Below are 8,321 nucleotides of genomic sequence, written 5' to 3' on the forward strand. Positions count from 1 at the left end.
CAGGGATGGGACAACTCAAACCACCCCCCACCTTCACCATACACGAGGCCCCAGCATACAGTAACTTCATCCAAGACAAAAAAACATCCCCAAACCCAAAGGCTTTCATTGTTTTAAACAAGTACTGGTGGTCCACACGATCAAAAGCCTTCTCCTGATCCAAAGAAAGTAAACCCACATTTACATCAGACAGTTTACAAATGTCCAAAACATCTCTTATTAGAAACAAGTTGTCAACAATAGAGCGATCAGGTACACAGTAGGACTGGTCCTTGTGGACCAACAATCCCAGATACTCTTTCAACCTGTTTGAGAGACATTTAGAAACAATTTTATATTCTGCACACAGCAAAGCAACAGGTCTCCAATTTTTTATGAGAGCCAAATCCCCCTTTTTTGGCAACAGTGAAAGTACCGCACGTTGACAAGATACAGGAAGAGAGCCCTCATGAAAAGATTCACACACCACTTCATAAAAATCCTCCCCAATAGACCCCCAAAAGTGCTTGTAAAACTCAGATGGTAAACCATCAATGCCAGGGGCTCGGCCTGTTGAGAGCTGCATAACTGCTGTGGACAGCTCTTGCAGTGTAATGTCAGAGTCCAATGCGACTCTTTGCTCAGGTCCCAATTGAGGAAGACCGTGTAACAACTGTTCAGTACACAGAGAGTCACAATCCTCCGCCTTATAGAGGGCAGAATAGAAATCCACGGCATGTTGACGCATTTCACTGTCATCCGTGGTCACCTTCCCATCAGGGAGACGAAGGCAGACCATCTGTTTACGTTGCAATGTCGACTGTCCTAGGTTAAAAAAAAAAGCACTAGGAGCATCCATATCCTTGAGGGAAGCGAAACGAGACCTATCAAGGCACCCTTCACTCTTTCATGCAGAAACGACCTCAATTCATGTTTCTTGTCCTGTAAGTTCATGACTAGTCCGGGGTCATTCTGAGTGAGCAACTTCAATTCAATAGATTTAATGTTCTGCTCAAGGGCCCTGATAGTCTCTTTAACTTCAAATCGAGACAGAGCAGTATACTGTTGACAAAATAATCGTATTTGGGCCTTCCCAACCTCCCACCATTGTCTCAAGGACTCAAAATTCCCTTTTGTAACCCTCCATTTTTCCCAAAACAACAAAAACCTTTCACAAAACATGACATCATGTAACAATTTAACATTAAAATACCAATAAGATGATGACCTTCGTGGACAGGACAAGTGAATATCAACAGTGACAATATGGTGATCAGAGAAACCCACAGGAGTAATGTCACACCTTCCAACCCTACTACAGTATTGCTCAGATACATACAACCTGTCTAACCTTGCTGCACTGACATGACCTTCATTAACTTTTAGCCATGTGTACTGCCTAACTTTTGCATTCCTTACTCTCCACACATCAGAAAGCTCAAACTCAGTTAATAGACCAGACAGACAAACTGCTGACCGCAGGTGAGGTTCTTCAGCGGTGCGATCAACAGTAAAATCCACTGTACAGTTCCAGTCCCCCCCTAAAACCATACACCCCTCTTGGTCACACTGTCTTAAGGTTTCCTTTATTTTATCAAAAACAACAATACGCTCTGTACCCTCATTAGGAGCATAAACATTCAAAAAAACAAACAAAAACCCCATAACATCCACCTTGACCAATAAAACCCGACCCTTGACAATCTCTGTTGTAGATACCACAGTCACCCCTAAGCCTGAAGAAAACAAGATTGCCACCCCAGCACTGAAATGAGTACCATGACTGAGTATATGCTGCCCCTCCCACCACATACCCCAGTCAACCTCATTTTCCTCATCACTATGTGTCTCCTGTAGGAAAACTACATTAAGCCTTTTCTGTTTTATTACTTCTAATACCCAAGCCCTCTTATTCCTGTCCCTTCCTCCATTAATGTTGAGAGAACCTACCCTTAGTACCTCCATATAGAAAAGACAAAGGAAAAGCAGAAGATACCACAGAGAAACCAGACAAAGAGAATAGAACACCCTATGAGGCATAATCATCATCATTATTTAAATTTTCTCTTAACCTGACCCCGTTTCCCACCACCCTTTGCTGCTGCAACAGCAGTAACAAATTTCCTCAAGCGAAACCGCTTCTTCTCACTCAACTGGTCTAACCCCACCGTCTTCTGTAACATCACAGCTGACCTCACAAACTTATCAACATCAAAATAATCTGCCAATTTGACAGATTTCCCAAAAGTCTGATCCAGAAACCCTTTTACCTCCTCTAGATCGTAAATTGAGTCCCCACCAGCTGATACCGTATCAAGAGAGATATCCATATCCATATCCTTCTCCTGATCCTCCTCAACTGAGGCCACAGACCACTGACTCCCCTCTACCACATCCCTTTCAACACTCCCCACTTGCACCCCATCACTCTTACCAGGCATCTCCTCCACTACCTGGGAGACTAGCCCCACCTGAACCCCATTACTCATAGTGGGCATGTCCCCCACTACCTGGGAGACTAGCCCCACCTGAACCCCATTACTCATAGTGGGCATCTCCCCCACTACCTGGGAGACTAGCCCCACCTGAACCCCATTACTCATAGTGGGCATCTCCCCCACTACCTGGGAGACTAGCCCCACCTGAACCCCATTACTCATAGTGGGCATCTCCTCCACTACCTGGGAGACTAGCCCCACCTGAACCCCATTACTCATAGTGGGCATCTCCTCCACTACCTGGGAGACTAGCCCCACCTGAACCCCATTACTCGTAGTGGGCATCTCCTCCACTACCTGGGAGACTAGCCCCCCCTGTAACCCAGCACTCATAGTGGGCATCTCCTCCACTACCTGGGAGACTAGCCCCCCCTGTACCCCAGCACTCATAGTGGGCATCTCCTCCACTACCTGGGAGATGAGCTCCACATGAACCCTCTCCTGTAACCCATTACTTGTAGTGGGCATCTCCTCCACTACCTGGGAGATTAGCTCCACATGTACCCCCTCCTGTACCACAGCACTCGTACTGGGCACCTCCTCACCAGTCTGAGGAAATGGCCCTTCAGATCCATCCTTACCTTCTACAACAAAAAAATCCCCCTGCATAACATTTCCCTCTGGTACAAGTTGCACCTCTGTGCCCTCAACACGGACAACTTGTTCCTCAGCAACAGATGCGTGTGGCTGCTCTACCACTGTCAGCCCACCTCTTCCTACATCAGTGGGCCCAGGCATTACGAGGACCACCTGCGCCCCTCCCTCTGCCTTCTCCCTTTTCGGGCAAGCATGTCGCTTATTATGGAGGACTAAAAGTGCCACAATTAAATAAATAAATACACCATTAAATAATTACTTAAATATGTCATTAATTAATTAAAATTAGAATTAAATACATAAATGTGTTATTAAATGTGTCATTAATTAATTCAAATACCGATTCATTTTATGTAAAATACATATATAATAATTTCACTATTTACATTTACATTTCATGGTCCTGCGTTGGAGTGCTTCCTGAATTACTTAAAACTGTCAAACTGTTGGTAGGCGGAACCTAACGCCTGATTGGTTACCCTCTGCATCAAGCCAAGACAAATCAATTCCGGATAATGTCAGCAGGTCCTGCTTCTACATCCTCTGCTAAGTTTAAAATGTCTCTAACCAACTCCCTGGAAAGTTCACGGAGATCCTCCATTGTCTCTATCCAGGTTGGCCTACTCTACTTCAGACCAAAGCAATGGATCAGACTAGATTCGCGTTAGCCCCGCCCACTGACTTTGATGGGTCAGTTTGACAGTTTTAAGTAATTCATGAATCACTGCAATGCAGGATCATGAAATGTAAATGTAAATAGTGAAATAATTATATATGTATTTTACATAAAATGAATCGGTATTTGAATTAATTAATGATACATTTAATTACACATTTATGTATTTAATTCTAATTTGAATTAATTAATGACACATTTAAGTAATTATTTAATGGTGTATTTATTTATTTAATTGTGGCACTTTTAGTCCTCCATAGCTTATGACCAACATCCCCACACTCAAAACACCGTTGACTACCCGTACTAGCATAAGCCATATACAGTCTATTGTCATACTTGACTTTAAACGATAACTCCAAAGTCTGCTCCGGTGAGTCCAAAAACATAAACACCTGTCGCCGAAACGACATTACCTGTTTCAACGCCGGGTGTTTGCAACCTAACGGGACAACCTTAATTGAACTTGCAAACTTCCCAAAGCGCAATAACTCGCGCTCCAATAGCTCATTTGGAATAAACGGCGGAACATTTGAAATCGTTACCCTTGTTGACGGAGAAAAAAGCGGCGTAACTTGAATAAACATTCCTTTAAGAAGTATACCATGCTCAACCATACGATCAACAAGGCGCTCTTCTTTAAGAAATACCACCACCGCTTTATTCATCCGTGACGCATAAGCAACATTCTCATATCCTACCTTCTCTCCTACGGCGACCAAAACCTCTTCCACCGTGACAGTAGCTGCAGTAACACACCTAAAGCCGTGCCGAAGTGACAGGGACGGCGTCCCCATTCGGGCCGCCATCCCCACCAAAATCAGGGTAATTTCGACACGAAAAACAATATACTTAATTCTACCGCAACAAAAAAATAGAAATAATAACCTTAATCATGCATAGAAGAAAAAAAGGATATCACCAAGAAAAGGAAAACCCAGGATATCTAACTCTACACAACACTCGCTCTTAGCACTCACTCAAACAATTCCCAGCACGCACCAAACACTCCCAGCATGCAGAGAGAGAGAGAGAGAGAGAGAGAGAGAGAGAGAGAGAGAGAGAGAAAGAGAGAGAGAGAGAGAGAGAGAGAGAGAGAGTAATACAACCCATATTTATGTTTATTTATTTTACCTTTTGTACTTTAATTATTTGCACATTGTTACAACACTGTATATAGACATAATGACATTTGAAATGTCTCTATTCTTTTGGAACTTTTGTGAGTGTAATGTTTAATGTAAATTTTTAATTTATTTCACTTTTGTTTATTATCTATTTCACTTGCGTTGGCAATGTTAACATACGTTTCCCATGCCAATAAAGCCCATTGAATTGAGAGAGTGGTGGGGAGGGCCGGAGGGGTGTGTGTGTGTGTGTGTGTGTGTGTGTGTGTGTGTGTGTGTGTGTGTTGAGACCAGTACGTGCCCTGTCGTTCTCTGCACACATTAAAGCAGTCAATGTTTAGCGCCTCCTTCCATTCCCTTTCTTCTGCTTTTGGGGCTCTAACATGTAGGGGTTTAATGCACTTTCCCAAGGAATAACTACTTCAGCAACACTTCCCCCTGGAAATGTAGCACTTATAAGTAGCACATCAAATTGTTTATCTAGGTATTGGGCTGTTATCCTTATGTCTATGATCCACCTGTCTTTTTCTTTTATTATCTTGAGGTCACAGTTTCCCCATGTGATTTCCCCATAATCCTTGTGCTGGTTCCTCACACACCAATAACCATTTAACCCTCGTACTCTAATAGTGATCCCTTCCTGTATTTTAGTTATGGATCCTGTCTGTTTCTCTTCTCTGTCTTGTTATTTTGCTCTTTCCTTTCTTAACTGTTTTGGTCTCCAATTTCTGGGGGACTAGTCAAGGGCAGAGAAATCAATGGTGGGGAAATCTGGTGAGTCTTGGATGTCTGGGATGTCTTGAAGGTCTTGTAGGATGTTGGAGGTCTGGGATGTTCTTGGAGGTCTTGTAGGATCTGGGAGGTCTGGGATGTTCTTGGAGGTCTTGTAGGATCTGGGAGGTCTGGGATGTTCTTGGAGGTCTTGTAGGATCTGGGAGGTCTGGGATGTTCTTGGAGGTCTTGTAGGATCTGGGAGGTCTGGGATGTTCTTGGAGGTCTTGTAGGATCTGGGAGGTCTGGGATGTTCTTGGAGGTCTTGTAGGATCTGGGAGGTCTGGGATGTTCTTGGAGGTCTTGTAGGCTTTTGGAGCTCTTGGAGGTCTGTCCCTCCGCCGAGGGAATCAGCCAGAGCACGTTGCTCATCAGTAGCATTCCCCTTGCCATCCTCCCCCATCTCCTGATTCTGGCCAGCTCCAGCATCCTCAGCTCCCTCATCTCTAGGTCGTCGGTTTCCTTGTGGTACTCTGGTGCAGTGGTTTAGATGATACCAGGTCGAGCTCCCCTCTATCCGTACAGCCGTTGGTCTAGCCTGGGTGACGATGTATGGTCCCTTTGGCTCTGGACCTTCTTCCGTCACTAGGGTCTCGGGCTCAGGCAGAATATATCTCAATTTATCAACATCGGTCTGTGGAGTGTGTCCTTCTGGCAGCGTACCTATAGGGAAGCTGAGAGTCACTGCTGCGAAGACACACAGACACAGACAGACAGAAAATAAAAAGATGGCGAGGCCATCTTCCTCTTCTGGGGTTGGAACTCTCCTACAGTGGGACACATGGATCCAGGTATCTCTCTCTGCTACTTTCCCCGCCATCGAGGTAGTCAGCAACACCTGGTACGGACCTCTCCACCTAGGGTCTTTCCAGCTCTTTCTTCTGTAGTCTTTTACCGCCACAAAGTCTCCAGGGTGCAGAAAATGCTCAGATTCTCCTGCTAGGTTGGGCAGAGAAGCCTTCACCCATTGGAAGAGAGTCTTAAGAACATTGTTAGGTGAGACACCGTATGCTACTGTACCATGTCTTCTCATCAGTCAGGAGTCAGGAGAAGCCTTGAGATTAGGAAGTGCACATTCTTGCAGCCTGCTGCAGTCCACTAGTTTCAGAGACAGGCCCCCTTTGTACTTTGTCTCTGGTCACAAATACATTTGCACATAACAAACTCCATCTAACCTGTAACACATTAATTACTACTGCTCATATTCTTAATATAATTTGCATATTTACCAAAAGGCCCCAGGGAACCAGTAATTCACCTTTTGAACACGTGACTCACATCGTGATTCATGCACCAAAAAAACAAAAAAACATTGCCTGTTAAATCAAAATAACAAATCAAATTAGAATGACAACCCTTGATAACATCTTAACTTAATTGTACCCCATAAGGTAATTCAAGGAATAGTAAAATTGACTAGCGACAGGTGTCCCTCATTCAGGGCTAGCGCTCTCTCTCTGTCCTTGTCATGGTCCAAATCATATATAGGATTATTGCTAAATTATAAACTTCTTCCTAATCATTAGTGTTTACATATTACATTTAAATCTCACCCAATGTTTCTAGGCTCTCTAGTGAGGGTGATCAGGCCTCACCAGAAAGTCAGAACAGAGGTCAGAGGTCATTCAAATCCTTCAAAGAAGTGTTTCATTCTATAGTAAAACTAATCGTTAACAACAGTCAAAACATTTAATACATTTCGTATCCCAAGTGTACAGTTATTTTAAAAATAAATTACTTAATACTCACTAAGAAAATAAAAACGTCAGAAAATTCCATGTGTGTGCCCCTTTAAGATATATCATTTCTAACCCGTGAAAACCCCCTAAAATCAAAATCAAAACCCTATACAACTAACATGTAATAATAGGTGGGTTGTATGTGGTTATTTGAAAACCATTTGGTAAAAAACAAACAAAAATGGCCAGGCCTTATTTAATTGGGCAGCTACTTCTTATGACCTAATCCGGATATCTTCATACTTATCAAACTGCCGAATGTAACTATCATCTCTTCCCAAGACCACATACAAGGCAACATCTGAAAGAGAGATAATGAAACCCCCTCCTGGAAGAGAAAGTGTACATGTTGTTAACATTCACACTTAATCAGCAACAAGCATGATGACGATCATTCCACTGTCTTCCCTCAATTCATTCATCGTTTGTTTCAATCTAATTCCTTGTGACTATTCCAGAATAAGATGACATAAAATCTCTCACAAGATGAAAACCACTCAAGGTTCTCTGAGTTTGCAATGAGTATTTTTAATTGATTACCCTTTAGACTTCATTCTCTGTAATTCTCACAATAATTATCCAACCCCAAAATCGGCTCCATTTCTCCTCATGTCAAACTATCGTGGTATCGTTACTGGATCAACAACATAGGTACTAGCTGTTTCGCCTTAGATCCTTCCTGTTACCCCTCTAAATGTAATATTTTAGTCATTTTAATCAGTGATATTTGATCCCAGGCATCTATTAGAAAGTTGTTTGAGACGTGGTCTCCTACATCTCCCTTAACAGGGGAGGGGACTTCCATCAGTCCTGGAAGAAAGACTCCTACTCAAGACACATCAGATAATACTGTGTTCCATTAAGGGGAATAGACACCTTCTAATATATATATTTTTAATTGACCCTTTAGACTTCTGCAATTGTAACTTATTGC

Source organism: Coregonus lavaretus (genome assembly GCF_964263955.1).
Source record: "Coregonus lavaretus genome assembly, contig: HAP1_SCAFFOLD_1102, whole genome shotgun sequence".
Classification (NCBI taxonomy): domain Eukaryota; kingdom Metazoa; phylum Chordata; class Actinopteri; order Salmoniformes; family Salmonidae; genus Coregonus; species Coregonus lavaretus.